The sequence below is a fragment of the Lissotriton helveticus genome, chromosome 4_2, assembly GCF_964261635.1.
Source record: "Lissotriton helveticus chromosome 4_2, aLisHel1.1, whole genome shotgun sequence".
NCBI lineage: Eukaryota > Metazoa > Chordata > Amphibia > Caudata > Salamandridae > Lissotriton > Lissotriton helveticus.
In genome coordinates this window covers 97,131,480-97,148,136 of record NC_136064.1, presented here as the reverse complement: position 1 = coordinate 97,148,136, position 16,657 = coordinate 97,131,480, and the positions used below count along the sequence as shown (strand labels likewise).

The window sequence follows — 16,657 nt, the reverse complement described above, 5'->3', positions numbered from 1 at the left end:
GGAGCTGAATGTGAGGTGTATCTGGAGGTTGCAGGTGTACACTGCAGTGAAAGTGGACCATGGAGGTCGATGCTTGGTGTAAGCAGAGAACGTAGGTGAGCAGATGGTGTTTGTAAGTGGAAGACGGAAGCGGATACCAGAGACTACAAGTCTCACTCAATATTCGTGAGTCTACCACATTTCAGTTGAGCTGTCACTCACAGCAGCCTAAAAGTCAAATCTCGAGATGAGGACGAAAACCTGAACTTTAATAGCTGCTTTATGATTTCTTCAGCGCTGACCTCCTGGGATGCAAACATTTATCAGACCAAGACCAATCCAGGCTCGCCCAGTCGCTTTAGGATGAGCATAAAAGAAGGCTCCTGGGGGGGTCGAGGGGGTGGAACAGTTTGGGAGTTCAAACTTGTCAGCAGGGCACTATAGCAGCACTTAATCCAAACAACACCGCCTTAAACATACTTTTTGTATGCAAGGACGACAGATTTATTCAGCCGGATGGCTGCTTAAATGTGTCCTCCTTGCATAGAAAAAGTTTAAGGGCTTAGGCGATCCACTGGGCAGTTCGACAGTACCACCTTTTATGCACACTGGGTAATGCTAATGCGCCCCACCTGGCCCGTCTCTCATGCCCTGTACCAGCACCTTATAAGCTCCTCCCCCATGGAAGCAATGCCAAAAGCTGTCAATTGTGTTCTTACTTATTGCTCTAAAGTGTGTCTTTGAGAAGGTGCTGGACATAACAGATTTGCAGCTCTTTGCAATGTGATGCTCAATAAGGTTAACATTATTTATATTTAAGGAACAATTAGCTGCTACTCTTAAACACCAGTACTTTATCAAAATCACCAGACGTGATCAATTTGCTGACAGTACTTGTCATTCTATTTTCATGTATTTACTTATTTTATCTGGCTCTTTTATTTTGTCCTAGTATTGTGCTTTCTTTTATAAATTTGAGCAGCTTTTATCAGTATTGCACATTGTGATGGGTTTAATTAACCATATACAATAAAGATTTCTTATCTTCTGGTGTGCATGAGCTCCAGATGCATCAAAAGACAGCCCTGCTCCAGGCCTCACCGGTTGATAGGAGGCCTTGCCCCTCACACCTCAGATTGCTGCTCATCAACTTCTGCAACTTCCATCTACTTTAAGGTGTGGTGTTATTGTATTTTACAATGTAACTTGTTGTTTCATTTGAAGTCACTTTTCATTTTATCATTGGTGTCAAAGATGATATGACATCACTTCCTGTGACGTCATACAAATGGTAATTAGTTCTCTCTGCTGTCCTAATAAGTCTCTAAACTTGAATGCTCTGTGATACTGAGGAGCAGGCGGGGGTGGGAGGGGCAGGGGGTCATTTGAGTGTGAAGGCAGCATGGGGGGGGCTGAGGCCCAGGGGAGGTGGCGCGCGCCCCCCTCCCACGCGCCCGCCCGCCCTGCGAGAGAGACTGCGTAGTTACGGAGCTCGCGCTCCTCTGTGTACATTTCCTTGTGCTCGTCCGTGACGTCACGCCCCGTTTGACACTGTTCCCGCTCGCGAGGGCACTGCCCCGCCCACGGGTATGAAAGCTCCTCGCGCTGCGACAGCAGCGGCAGTTGGAAGTGGCGGCAGGAGAGGAGACAGACGTGAGCAGCGCACGCGCTCAGTCTCAGACTCTGTGACGGAAGCACCCGGGCAGCGGCTCGCGCACGGCCACGAGGACAGGCTCCCTCCGTCTCGCGCTCCGGACTCGGCGCCTCGCGAACTCTCGTGCACAGAGACTGCCCTCGCGCCCCTCCAGCCGCCAGCGAGCGAGCGCGCGGATCAAGAGCACCGGTGAGTGACGGAGGGGGCGGGGCGAGGGGGGCCACATGTCGGAGAGAAGCAGTGGGGGCGGCACCATGCTGCCCAGGATCACACCTGCCGCGCCCGAGGAGCTGGGATGAGTTATGGGTAATCTTGCCCAGGATCACACATGGGCAGGATGTGCTTTAGATCACACCGTGTGCCAGGGGGCGCTGGGACTCCAGCAGGGAGATGTGAGTCAATGGATTCTTCCTTGGATCACACCGTGTGCCAGGGGGGCGCTGGGACTCCAGCAGGGAGATGAGGGTCACTTGATTCTGCCTTGGATCACACCGCGTGCCAGGGACGAGCTGGGACTCAAGATGGGGGATATGAGTCAATGGATACTGCCTTAGATCACACCGTGTGCCAGGGGGGAGCTGGGACTCCAGCTGGGGGATGAGGGTCAATGGATACTGCCTTAGACCACACGGTGTGCCAGGGGGGCGCTGGGACTCCAGCTGGGGGATGAGGTGTTGGGTACTGTCTTGGATCACACTGTGTGCCACAGGGAGGCGCCAGACTTTATTTTTATTTTTTGATTTTGAAAGTTTTATATAGCGCTAGCTTAACCCGTAGATATCAGAGCGCTTGACATACATCCTGTAAAAAGATCAGACGAACATTGCATTACATAGTGGGCAGGCAGTAAGGAAGCAACGCAAGGATAAAACAAAAACAAACATACAGCTTGAAAGATAAGGTGGTTAATACAGTCCGGTCACCAACTATCCTTAAATGTCAGGAGAGAGGAGTCAACTCGGATATTGAAGACTAGGTTAGTTGACGTTGGTCAGGAAAGTATTTGTTATGGAGTTTGAGGTCATTTTTGAATGCAATCCTTTCGAGTTTCATCTGAGGACTCTAGGGAGAGAGTTCCACGTCCTGGGAGCGTTGCCAGAGAACGATTGGTGTTGGGTGATTTTCTTTTTCAGTTTCGAAGGAATCAGAAGGAGTGAGTTGGAGCTTCTCAGAGTTCTGGTTTGACCTGCTCTTACCAGTTTGCTGTTCAGGTAGTTGGGGCCGGAGAGTGGAGGGTTTTGTGTGTGATGCAGGCCAGCTTGTAAATACATCTTCCTTCCATGGGAAGCCAATCGAGGTAGTTGAGAGCAGGAGTGATGTGTTCAAATGTTTTAACTCCAGATACGAGTCGAGCGGCCATGTTCAGCACTGCCCTTAGAGCGGCTAAGTGAGCTTTAGGAGTCCCTGTAAGGATGGCGTTCCCGTAGTCGATTTTAGAGAGAACCAGGGATTGAACTACTGTCTTGAGGTCATCATGGGGTGGAAAAGGTTTCAATTTCATGAGGTGTTTTAGAGAGAAAAGACCACTTTTTGCACGGTTTTTGATGTGGGCCTCCATTGATAGGTTCTTGTCAAGGGTGATGCCTGGAGACTTAACTGAGTCGGATAGAACAAGGGGGCAGTTTAGGGCGACCAGATTCTTGAGCCACTCTTGGATTGGACGATGGTTGCTTTTTGGAGAGAATAGGATTCGTTCAGTTTTATCTGGGTTGAGCTTTAAGTGATTAGCGTTGACCCGAGATTGGATCTCGGTTAGAGTGGCATTGAGGTGTCGGATGTCGCTGAGAGATTTGATTTTGAAATAGATTTGGGTGTCGTCAGCGTAAAGGTGGTAATTCACTCCAGCCTTTTTCAAGATGATTGCGAGGGGCTCCATGAAGAGATTGAAGACGGACGGGGAGAGGATTGAGCCTTGTGGTACCCCAAGTGTGACTTTTGTTGGCTTCGAGAGGCAGGAGTTGAGCGGTGTTGAAGGAAGGAGGTGAACCAATCTAGTACTGTGCCGTTGATGCCGGAGCGCTTCGACGAGGTCTCCAGAAGCGCTGGATGATTTACTGTGTCGAATGTCGCAGATAGGTCAAGAAGGATGAGTAGGCAGGCGTCACCTTCATCCACAGCCTTGTGAATATCGTCCGAGACGTTGAGTATAGCTGTTTCCGTGCTACAACCGTTCCTGAATCCTGGAGTTGGTCAGGTGGCGGGTGGATGACGAGGGTCACATGTGGAGTCTGCCACGATCCCCTGTGGAGGAACCCTTTGCACAAGATCACATCACGGAAGGATGCTGCGCAGTGAGCACCCTTGAACCGGTGAAGTCTGATTGGAACTGGCAGCAGCAGTGCCAGCAGGACCTAAAGGTGATCATTGAGGGGGCAGCGACCCTACGAGCGGGCAGCAGGGGGGCTGGGAGGGTCTGAGCGGGCACCCCCGGTGCGATGGGCTGAGGGAGTGGGCATTAGCCTGGCCCCTCTGCCAGTGTGCTGAGGCCTCCTCCCGCCTGTGTCAGGGTGGGGGGACAGTGCCCTTACAGTGTGTTGTTAAGGGGGCTCTGGTGCTTGAAGCCTCCCTTGGAGTTGGGGTGTTGTGTTGTGTGGCACTGCGGCCTGTGTTCCTCTGCTTGCACGAGTGCGGTGGCCTCACCTCCCTGGTGAGGTGCAGTCTGGCACCGAGGGGGGGTGTTGTGCAGGGTGGCACTGCTGCCCGTGCTCCGCAGCCTTGTACACACCGCGGTGCCTCTAATGGATAGTGTGGCACCTTGTGCCACTGGTTGCTCTATTGTGGTGACTGCACGTCCCCTGGGGTTGTAAGGAGCTCTGGGTATCCTGGCACCACTGCATCACTTCACAGATGGTGTGTAGTCTGGAGGGTGGCGTCTCCACAGGTATTCACTCCCCTGGTGTTGTAGGGGGTGGTGTGTGGTCGGCACAGTACAAGGGCGGTGTGTACAGTGCATCTCATTCTCTCCCCCGGGGGTGTGTAGTCTGGCTCCGTGAGAGGGGGGAGTGTGTTAGTTTTACCCCGGGGGTGTGTAGTCTGACTCAGTGAGAGGGTGGAGTGTGAGTTTCACCCAGGCCCCTCCCTCCCGGGGTTGCATCACCCTCTGGTAGTAGAGCCGCTCTCCCTGGTGGTGTGGAGTGTGGCCCCTCCCCCTGGTGGTGTGGAGTCTGGCCCCTCCCCCTGGTGGGGTGTAGTGTGAGTTTTACCCTGGCACCCCTTCCCCTGGTGGTGTGTATTCTGGCACCGTGAGAGGGTGGAGTGTAGTGTGAGTTTCACCCTGGCCCCTCCCCCTGGGTTGCATCACCCTCCTCTGGTAGTAAAGCAGCCCTCCCCCTGGTGGAGTGTAGTCTGGCCCCTCCCCCTGGTGGTGTGGAGTGTGAGTCTCACCCTGGCCCCTCCCCCTGGTGGAGTGTAGTGTGAGTCTCACCCTGGCCCCTCCCCCTGGGGTTGCATCACCCTCCTCTGGTAGTGAAGCCGCTCTCTCTGCTGTAACCCGCCGGCCTCTTGCATCAGCTCAAGCCTCTACTTCCGGTTGGGCTTCCTGCGGGGGCCCCGCCCTGGTGTCCGCCCCACCACTATTGTTAGCAACACTCCGGCACCCAAATACAACACTCTAAGCAATCAGCGCCGAGAGGCGGCTGCCGGTGGCTCGAAGCGCTATACAAGCACCAAACAAACATACCTTATTAGTACCTATCTCCACGGCGCCAGCGCCGAGAGGTGGCTGTGGGTGGTACTGGGCGCTATACAAGTACCAAACATACCATCACACTACCATATCTCCACGGAGCCATTTGCCAGCGCCGAGAGGCACGGGACGCTATACAAGCACCAATCATACCTTATCAATTCCATATCTCCACGGCGCCAGCGCCTAGAGACGCATGTCGGGAGCACTGGGCGCTTTTTAGGTACCAAGCACACTGATTCAGTGCCAAGAGGCGGCTGGCGTTGACGCTGGGCGCTATGGGGGCCAGGTGCACCAGCTTGTACCAGATCTGTATCTGGCGCCAGCTGCACCACAACACACCAGTGTCCAACCCAGCGCCAAGAGACGGCTGCCGGTGGCTCTAGGCGCTATAGCATTCTTTATATAGGGCGCACTACTGTGCTTCGAGAGCTACCGAGGGCCGTGCACATTCGTTCTTTGCCCGCTCGCCGGCGGGGCTGTAGCGCCTCGTAAAGGTAGGCGCTTCCGTGCAAGAGACGCTGCACGGCTTGTGCAGCGCCACCTGAGATGCACGTGAGTGTGCGTGAAAGCATCCCTCTGCGCACAGCACTAAACACGCTATTTGCACAGCACTTTCATCACAACAAAGCGAATAGCGCTAGCAATGGGAGCGAAGGCGCTGTGTGCGGACCTGCGCCAAGTGTTATTCTGCACAATGGCCAACCTGTGCGACGGTTCATGTAGCGCCAAGAAGCCTTTAGTGGCCCTAGTACCCGCCCCCGAGGGCAGCGAGGGGCAGGAGAGCCTCACTGCCCGGCAGTGTCTCATGCTACCCGCCCCCGAGGGCAGTGAAGTGTCTCATGCTACCCGCCCCCGAGGGCAGTGAGGGGCAGGAGGGCCTCACTGCCCGGCAGTGTCTCATGCTACCCGCCCCCGAGGGCAGTGAGGGGCAGGAGGGCCTCACTGCCCGGCAGTGTCTCATGCTACCCGCCCCCGAGGGCAGTGAAGTGTCTCATGCTACCCGCCCCCGAGGGCAGTGAGGGGCAGGAGGGCCTCACTGCCCGGCAGTGTCTCATGCTACCCGCCCCCGAGGGCAGTGAGGGGCAGGAGGGCCTCACTGCCCGGCAGTGTCTCATGCTACCCGCCCCCGAGGGCAGTGAGGGGCAGGAGGGCCTCACTGCCCGGCAGTGTCTCATGCTACCCGCCCCCAGGGGCAGGAGGGCCTCACTGCCCGGCAGTGTCTCATGCTACCCAGCCCCGAGGGCAGTGAGGGGCAGGAGAGCCTCACTGCCCTGCAGCGTCCCTCACTGCCCTGCAGCGTCCCTCACTGCCCTGCAGTGTCTCATGCTACCCGCCCCCGAGGGCAGTGAGGGGCAGGAGAGCCTCACTGCCCGGCAGTGTCTCATGCTACCCAGCCCCGAGAGCAGTGAGGGGCAGGAGAGCCTCACTGCCCTGCAGTGTCTCATGCTACCCGCCCCCGAGGGCAGTGAGGGGCAGGAGAGCCTCACTGCCCTGCAGCGTCCCTCACTGCCCTGCAGCGTCCCTCACTGCCCGGCAGTGTCTCATGCTACCCGCCCCCGAGGGCAGTGAGGGGCAGGAGAGCCTCACTGCCCGGCAGTGTCTCATGCTACCCGCCCCCGAGGGCAGTGAGGGGCAGGAGAGCCTCACTGCCCGGCAGTGTCTCATGCTACCCGCCCCCGAGGGCAGTGAGGGGCAGGAGAGCCTCACTGCCCGGCAGTGTCTCATGCTACCCGCCCCCGAGGGCAGTGAGGGGCAGGAGAGCCTCACTGCCCGGCAGTGTCTCATGCTACCCGCCCCCGAGGGCAGTGAGGGGCAGGAGAGCCTCACTGCCCGGCAGTGTCTCAGGCTACCCACCCCCGAGGGCAGTGAGGGCAGGAACGCCTCACTGCCCGGCAGTGTCCCTCATGCCCCCGCCCCCGAGGGTAGTGAGGGCAGGAGAGCCTCACTGCCCTGCAGTGTCTCATGCTACCCAGCCGTGAGGGCAGTGAGGGGCAGGAGAGCCTCACTGCCCGGCAGTGTCTCATGCTACCCACCCCCGAGGGCAGTGAGGGGCAGGAGAGCCTCACTGCCCGGCAGTGTCTCATGCTACCCACCCCCGAGGGCAGTGAGGGCAGGAACGCCTCACTGCCCGGCAGTGTCCCTCATGCCCCCGCCCCCGAGGGCAGTGAGGGCAGGAGAGCCTCACTGCCCTGCAGTGTCTCATGCTACCCACCCCCGAGGGCAGGAGAGCCTCACTGCCCTGCAGCGTCCCTCACTGCCCTGCAGTGTCTCAGGCTCGCAGCTCCTCGTCTGCTTCCTGTTCATTAATCTTTATCTTATCAGATGTCTTTCCCTGGGGGAAGGGGGGGGGGGGGGTCGAGACTAGATCTCATTATGGGCTCGAGGGAGGGTTTGGGAAACTGCAAATTGGTTTGTGCGCGAGCTGCGGACAGATGCGGGGGTTGGTGCCGGGCTCAGCCTTTCACCAGTAATGAGTCGATGAAAGGAGTGCCGGTTGCGCCTCGTTTCTGGTCTTGGGTTTTTCGGTCTCTAAGCGCTCCGTGTCTGTAATCCACGTTGTTCCTCAGTGGTCCGCGTGCGGGTGGCGGTCTATGGCCTGTCGGTTCGCGTCGATGGGTGGCACATATAGGGGGTGACCTGGGCATGCTGCGGGGGACCGGGAGGTGGGCACCAGTTGAGGACCCTGGACCTGCGCACTGGCAGGAAGGAATGCCGAGGGTGGTATAGTCTGAAGGAGGGTACCTTGCCAGGCTGAGGGTGGCACAGCCTGGCTATGGGCAGTCTGAAGGAGGGCACACTGGCATACTGAGGGTGGCATAGCCTAGCTGAGGGGTATCTGCAGGAGGGTACCTTGGCATGCTGAGGGTGGCGTAGGTTGGCTATGGGGCAGTTTGCAGGAGGCCTTGCCATGCTGAGGGTGGCGCAGCACGGCTGAGGGGCAGTCTGAATGAGGGTACCTTGGCATGCTGATGGTGGCATAGTCTGCCAGAGGTGCAGTCTGCAGGATGATACCTTGGCATGCTGAGGGTGGCGTAGGTTGGCTATGGGGCAGTCTGCAGTAGGATACCTTGGCATGCTGAGGGTGGCATTGGCAGAGGCGCAGTCTGCAGGAGGGTACCCTGGCATGCTGATGGTGGCATTGGCAGAGGGGCAGTCTTCAGGAGGGTGCCCTGGCATGCTGAGGGTGGCATTGGCAGAGTGGCAGTCTTCAGGAGGGTGCCCTGGCATGCTGAGGGTGGCATTGTCCGAGGCGCAGTCTCCACCAGTGCACCCTTGGCACGGGGTGCAGCCAGCAGACGCTGTGGTTGTTGTCTCCCCTGGCTCTGTGTCTGGTTTGTTTGCCCTCCTGCAGGTCACACGCTGTGTTGCTGCCAGGGTGGTGTGTGCCCCCTCGGCCGCCCACAGGGTGGAGTGAAGGCGGGTCCAAGCAGCGGCCCGGATGTAGCTGCACCTGTAGGATACATGGTGGCTGGAAGGGGGGGGGCACTGTATGGGTCGCTTGCCCCGCCCTGTCACTGCCGGCCAGGTTCAGGCGCGGGGGGGGCTTGTGGGTGTTGGGGCAGGAGGGGGGGGTCACATTCACTCTGCGCCCCTCATTGGTATTGTATTTATATAGCGCTAACGAGGCGTCGAAGCACTTTTCGACGAGTAGCACGCTACTCCGGGACCCATAGAGGATTAGTGGTGGATTAGTATGGGGAACATGAGTTCTTGTGAGCGGTGGACATGCGAGCCTGTTAGTTGGATTGAATAGGATGATGGCGGGATAGAGGGGTTACCAGAGACCAGAGTAGGAATGAACTTTGAGGTGAAGCGAGGAGGAGTAGAGGAGGGAAGAGTCTAGATAGGGTTCTTTTGGGGATCATAGCAGTAGAATAAGGTTTGAGATGAGTCAGAGAATTGAGGTAGAGGATAAAAAAGCGCTTTGACGCCTCGTCGGGGGTAGTAAGCGCTATATAAATGCAATTACAATACAATATATTGAGGGAGGCGTTGAGTGAGACAGAGCAGTGCATTGGAGCGAGTCAAATGTGTTTTTTCTTATTCTACAATAGGAGCAAATCATTAAATATATAGATACATACCGACCTAGAAAGGATATAGGTGTATAAGATAATAATATAGGTGTATAAGATAATATATATTGAGGTTTAAGGTTGTATAGATAAACTCCGACTCTAAGTGTTGCTGTACTTGTAGCCAATGCGTGTCATGTTATAACCTTTGTTATCGTTCCCTCAACATTTCAATTGTGAAGCACTTGTAGATGGAATTCTTATGATAATATTTACATATTGTGATAGATAAATAAGAGACCCATAAGCATCTAATCAAACAACGTATATGGAAAACTATGCAGTGACCTATAAACCAGAATCATATATGTATGTATGTGAACAAGGCCACCCCCGTTGGCCGAAATGCGACATATGTCCGAGATTTGCACTTTGAAAATGGTTTAATAAAAACGCTTCTTCGGCCGGCAGTATCAGCGAAGACAAAGGCGTCCGTCTCTCTTTTCGGTGCCTGGAGGCACCTTTGAGTGGTAATTGGATATATATATATATATATATATATATATATATATATATATATATATATATATATATATATATATATATATATATAATTATATATATATATAATTTCTTGTATGGTGGGGCGAGGTGCGAATCTCTGTATTTGTGGGGTTCCTTCCTTCCTAATGAGAAGCAGCCGTGTTCCGTGTATTTCTTTGTGGTGATACAAAGCAGCTTGAAGGTGGATCTTCTGGCGACCCCAACCAATGTTTTCAGATGCTTTGCTGACTATTCTTGGGTGTGTATTGTGGTTTCACTCCCCTTAGCAGCAGCACAAGGTCGGTGTCTGTGTCAAGTTGTGTCGGGGCACCGCTTGGAGACGGGCCCTTTGTGCCGTGCGTAGGGTGCAGCCGACACCAGGCAGACAGCACGCTGTTGCGTTGGTGACCCCTTCACTTTGGGATCTGAGGCGTTGGCGTTTGTCCAGAATCACACCAACTGTTGACTGATGGAGGAGACGCCGGGAGCAACAGTGCCTTCCTCTGGTGACCCGCCGTCTATCACCGCGGGGGCTTGTCCCGGACTCGCCTTGTGTGCACACACCACGGTCCCAAGGTAGCTCAGTGGGTTTCTGTACTGCTCCACTCTTACACCTGGCGGGAGAGGCGCAGCCAGGCCTGGCCAGGGCTCGCTTCGCCTGTTCTCTCCTCGTGAGTGAGTGAGTGAGGGGACCCTCACTCTGTCTCCCTCCGTCGTGCCCACTCAAGTGCCCGGGCTCCTCCGTAAGCCCCCGGGACGCCTCAAGGGTGAATCTTACGCGCTTCTGCCCCCCCTCCATCTGTAGTATTCTAGCGACTCCATGTACCCCGGGTACCCTGCTTGCCCTTCTGACCTGTCGTGTTATAGCGCCTCCGTATGCCCCCGTGCTGCCCAAAGGGCGTCCCTTGCATGCGCTTGAGGCCTGTAGTATTCTAGCGCCTCCATCGGCGCCTCTGCCCCCCCCCCCCCCACCTGTATATTCCTAGCACCTCAACATGCGCTTCTGCCCCCCCCCCCATCTGTAGTATTCTAGCGCCTACATATACCACCCGGGTGTCTCAAGGGTGTACCTAGCATGCGCGTCTGCCACCTGGCCCCCTTCACCCCTGGGGTGTCGCCCCCTCCATCCCTGGCACCCTCCAGACAGCAGCACCTTGAACCCCCCCCCCCCGGCGCCTGTCACTGGTACCCACTGAAGGCTGCCGCCTCCATGGGGGGGCGCCCCCTCCTGGCGGTGATGGGGGGCCTCGCCTGTCAGTCATCCCGTCTCCATGGAGATTATTCATCTGTCCGGGCTCAGCACCGGCGGAGGATGCTGCGGAGGTGATAACGGCCTCCTCTGGATAGGGGAGAGGACAGCCCCCCCCCCAGGCTGGGGCAGCCCCCCTCAGGCTGCGATAAAGGCCCCTGGGCGGGAAATTGTCAACATGCTTTTTCCGGAAGCGGTCCTGTAGGATCATAGATGAAGCGCCTCGAAGCGCTATGCAATAAAAGCGGGAAGAAGCGCTTATCAGGCTCCATCCGCTGGAGATTGGACGGACTGCAGCGGGTCTCCTGAGGGGAGGGCATTCAACCACTCATGCCAGGACCCCCTCCTTATAGGCGCACCCGCCCCCCAGGTCACCCCCATCGGTCCATCATTTGCCCCATCATTTGTCCACCTCAGGCCCCAGAGACTGGACTCTGCCCCCCCCCCCCCCCTCCCCTCATCAGACAGGAGTAAGCGGGATGAAAAAAAGTGGGGGGTTCTCTCAAATGGGGCGTGGCCTAAGTGATTGGGGCGTGGCTTAAAGCTAGCCACGTGTCTGATTTCCTGGTGTGCCACCTGGCCAGTGGTTCGGTGCCCCATGCTCTTTCTGTTACTGCAGCCAGCTTTGCCAATGCTTGTTAGCTGTTTAAGAGAAATGAGTACGGTCAATATTTGTTTGAAATAATATTGAGAATGTTTTATTTCTGAAATGACGAGACTGAATAAACAGCACTGAGCCCGTGGAAGGCGCAGTGTCAACCACTCACGTCATGGTCACTTTGTCAGACATGTCCGCCCTTTTCTCTCCACATCTGCTCGGTGTTGGCCTCGTCGCTCCCCTCCTCAGTGTCTCCTACACAGTCCTGTGTCTCCTTGGCTTCACCACCCCTACACACACAAGGCACCCACCCCCCGCAAGGGCTGCATTTTCTAATTCTTTGCTTTGTCAATATTTTGACAACGGTACGTCCGTCACCCACATTTGCACATCGTTTCAATTGTAATTGGAATACATGACCACTGCTCTGAGCGCTCAGCAGAGAGGCCAGCGATTGGATGGGCACGTTATATGAACACTGTTCTGACCAAGTGACAGGTGATGTGAGAGCACATTGCCTTCAGCCTCCACCCCAGAGCTCTCAATCGAGGTCGACAGAAGCACATGGACGCGACCGCCCAAAGTGTGCCTGTGCAAGGGTTATTAGTATACTGAGCGTCACATGCACGGAAACACAACGAAAAAGCCCACAATCGCGGCCACGTGGCTGAAGATGGTAGAGCATAATTTGTCCCGGAGCTTTCTTATCTAAAGGCCCTTCTCCTGGCAGCTCTGCATGGGGTGCTTTGCCAGCGCAAACATTGGCATGCCCACTATTGGCTGCGGTTTATTTCCGGTGCCAGCAGTGGGCTGTGCCGGGGTTCTGGGAGTGGCAGTGACGTCGAGGCCAGGTACGTGCAATGCGGAGGTCTGAGCAGGTAACACCGACGGACCCGCACCCACAGCACGTGATGTGTGCCCTGGGATGAAGAGCCGAGGAGGGATGCTGGGCGCGGCCACTGGTCGTGCTGTGGTAGTATCACCTCTGCTGGGTGCCTGGCCACTGGTCTCACTATGATAGCATCACCAATTCAGTGCTTAATTTGAGCCGGTTCTTTCCGTTGCTTGACACTGGCACGTAATTGTCAAGACTGGCACTTATGACAGGCTGCCAGTGCCGCCTGCTTAATTTAGAGACCAGCACAACCGTTGATAATTAATAATAATTGAAATGCATAAAAAAACTATTAACAGCTGCAACCCAGCCATTCTTATAGCTTGAGAGGCCTGGCATAGTCAGTGCCACACTTGCAGGAGTGTGATGGTTTGTAGTTGTGTTGGAGCTGGCAGGGGCAGTGGGTGTCGGGGGCAGTGGGTGTCAGGGGCAGTGTGTGGCAGGGGCAGTGGGGGTCAGGGGCAGTGTGTGGCAGGGGCAGGAGCAGGGGGTGGGTGGCGCTCTCCTCACTGAGACACGGGCCTCCGTCCCAGGCTGCAGCGGGTGCTGGCATCTCCCGCCCTCTGGTCCCCAGACCCACCCTGGGTGACTCGAGCACCCAGGTCTAGTTTGGAAAATAAATATCACAGCATTCGCCCCCCTGACCCCCCCACCCTCGACTGCTCCCCGAGTGCCCGCCTTTCCAGACAGGCGCGGGCGCAGGGCAGAGGTGCTTTAAATCTCTGCCACTCCGAGGAATCGAATCAGCAATCTTACATTCGGATTAAAGAGCTGGCAGGGAGGCTCCGGCTTCCTGGGCCCCGAGGCTGGCTCCAGGGCTGGGCGGGCTCCCTCCTGAGCCCTTGTGCCGGTGCAGAGGCGTCCACTGCTCCCCAGTTGCACATTTACGGCTGGGAGTGTGAAGGCGCGTCTGGTGTCTCCTGTGGGTGGGCGGGTGCGGTGCCAAGCGCGGTGCCAGGGGGCTCGAGCCGCAGCTGTCCTGTCTCGCGCCTGCAGGTGCCCTCCAGCGGCTGGCACACCTGGCAGGGTGGCGAGGCTGTGCCCAGGCCAGCGCGCGGGCGGCGGTGGCACCGGCCTGCAGTGGCAGAGCCGCCGCCAGGGTACTGGGCCTTTTCTATCCATAATGTCATAATAAGAAGACTTTATTTCCCCCTCATTAATTAGCTAATTAAGAGGCGGTGGCGCGTCACCGTGAGCTGCATCTGTGATTGGTCCTGAGCGGGCGCCCTGCAGCGACCATATGTTCATCATTGCCCGGTCTGGACCCACCCCGGCCCTCGAGGGGGGGCTGCCCCTTGCAGGGGGGGTCTCTCCTGCCTCAGGGTGATATCTCTACCCCGTCCCCCCTTTTAATCCGGCTGCACACCTGGTTCTGTTCCAGCACCCCTCAGGCCCCTGCCACCAACCACAGGCCCGGGCCCGCTCTCTTGTGGCATCTCAGCGGGCACTAGAGAGGTCTCAGGCATGGACTGGCACAAGCCTGGCAGGAGGGTGGACTGGTAGAAGGTGGACTTGGACACATTTGGTAGATGGATGGGCTGCCACTGGGTAGACTGGCACAAGGCTGACACTGGGTAGACTGGCACAAGGCTGGCACTGGGTAGACTGGCACAAGGCTGGCACTGGGTAGACTGGCACAAGGCTGGCACTGGGTAGACTGGCACGAGGCTGGCTTGGGGGGGGGGGCTGGCACAAACCTGGCTCGAGGGTGGACCGCACAAGGCTGACAGGGGGCTTGGCTGACGGGGTGGACTGGCCGGAGGATGGAATGCATTAAGTCTGGCAGGAGAGTGTACTGGGACAAGGCTGGCAGAGAGAGGGTTTGCACAGGGCTGGCAGGAGGTTGGACTGGCACAGGGCTTGCAGAGAGGTCGATGGGCACAAGACTGGCAGAGGGGTGCATTGGCACAAGGCTGGCACAGAGTGAACCGGCACAGGGCTGGCAGGAGGTTGGACTGGCACAGCGCTGGCAGGGGGCGGTCACTGAAGAGCATTAAGCATGCCCTCTGGGTTGTCCATCCCTGAGTGGGCGGCGGGCCTGTGCAAGCCCCGCAGGGTCCCCACAGGCGGCTGCGGGGACGGCAGCCCATCGGTACCCGAGCCTGGCATCGATCGGGGGGTGAGGGGGGCCGGGGGAGAGGGCCTCCTTTACTGTGAGCGGTCGAGAGTAGCGCCCAGAGGCCTGACCCGTCACGTACCCTCCTGTCTATCCAAGCTGGCACTGCCCATCATGTACCCTCCTCGTCTATCCAAGCTGGCACTGCCCATCATGTACCCTCCTGTCTATCCAAGCTGGCACTGCCCATCATGTACCCTCCTGTCTATCCAAGCTGGCACTGCCCATCACGTACCCTCCTCGTCTATCCAAGCTGGCACTGCCCATCACGTACCCTCCTGTCTATCCAAGCTGGCACTGCCCATCATGTACCCTCCTGTCTATCCAAGCTGGCACTGCCCATCACGTACCCTCCTGTCTATCCAAGCTGGCACTGCCCATCATGTATCCTCCTCGTCTATCCAAGCTGGCACTGCCCATCACGTACCCTCCTGTCTATCCAAGCTTGCACTGCCCATCATGTACCCTCCTGTCTATCCAAGCTGGCACTGCCCATCATGTACCCTCCTGTCTATCCAAGCTGGCACTGCCCATCATGTACCCTCCTGTCTATCCAAGCTTGCACTGCCCATCACGTACCCTCCTCGTCTATCCAAGCTGGCACTGCCCATCATGTACCCTCCTGTCTATCCAAGCTTGCACTGCCCATCACGTACCCTCCTCGTCTATCCAAGCTGGCACTGCCCATCATGTACCCTCCTGTCTATCCAAGCTGGCACTGCCCATCATGTACCCTCCTGTCTATCCAAGCTTGCACTGACCATCACGTACCCTCCTCGTCTATCCAAGCTGGCACTGCCCATCATGTACCCTCCTGTCTATCCAAGCTTGCACTGCCCATCACGTACCCTCCTCGTCTATCCAAGCTGGCACTGCCCATCATGTACCCTCCTGTCTATCCAAGCTTGCACTGCCCATCACGTACCCTCCTCGTCTATCCAAGCTGGCACTGCCCATCATGTACCCTCCTGTCTATCCAAGCTTGCACTGCCCATCATGTACCCTCCTGTCTATCCAAGCTGGCACTGCCCGGCACGTACCCTCCTGTCTATCCAAGCTGGCACTGCCCATCATGTACCCTCCTGTCTATCCAAGCTGGCACTGCCCATCATGTACCCTCCTCGTCTATCCAAGCTGGCACTGCCCATCACGTACCCTCCTGTCTATCCAAGCTTGCACTGCCCATCATGTACCCTCCTGTCTATCCAAGCTGGCACTGCCCATCATGTACCCTCCTGTCTATCCAAGCTGGCACTGCCCATCATGTACCCTCCTGTCTATCCAAGCTTGCACTGCCCATCACGTACCCTCCTCGTCTATCCAAGCTGGCACTGCCCATCATGTACCCTCCTGTCTATCCAAGCTTGCACTGCCCATCACGTACCCTCCTGTCTATCCAAGCTGGCACTGCCCATCATGTACCCTCCTGTCTATCCAAGCTTGCACTGCCCATCATGTACCCTCCTGTCTATCCAAGCTGGCACTGCCCGGCACGTACCCTCCTGTCTATCCAAGCTGGCACTGCCCATCATGTACCCTCCTGTCTATCCAAGCTGGCACTGCCCGGCATGTACCCTCCTCGTCTATCCAAGCTGGCACTGCCCGGCACGTACCCTCCTGTCTATCCAAGCTGGCACTGCCCATCATGTACCCTCCTGTCTATCCAAGCTGGCACTGCCCGGCATGTACCCTCCTCGTCTATCCAAGCTGGCACTGCCCATCACGTACCCTCCCGTCTATCCAAGCTTGCACTGCCCATCACGTACCCTCCTGTCTATCCACGCTTGCACTGCCCGTCATGTACAGTCTGTCCTTCCAAGCTTGCACTGCCCATCACGTACCCTCCCGTCTATCCAAGCTTGCACTGCCCATCACGTACCCTCCTGTCTATCCACGCTTGCACTGCCCGTCATGTACAG

General features: G+C 56.9%; 1 protein-coding gene across 1 annotated transcript in view; it reads left to right on the top strand.

Moving 5' to 3' along the window:
• The first annotated feature begins 1,383 nt into the window (after nucleotides 1-1,383).
• SLC7A3 (solute carrier family 7 member 3) overlaps nucleotides 1,384-16,657 on the top strand; it is a 42,581-nt gene continuing 27,307 nt past the window's right edge. Inside the window, exon 1 of the mRNA XM_078640202.1 lies at nucleotides 1,384-1,822. The gene's annotated coding sequence lies outside the window, so the exon portion shown is untranslated. The remainder of the gene's footprint in view (nucleotides 1,823-16,657) is intronic.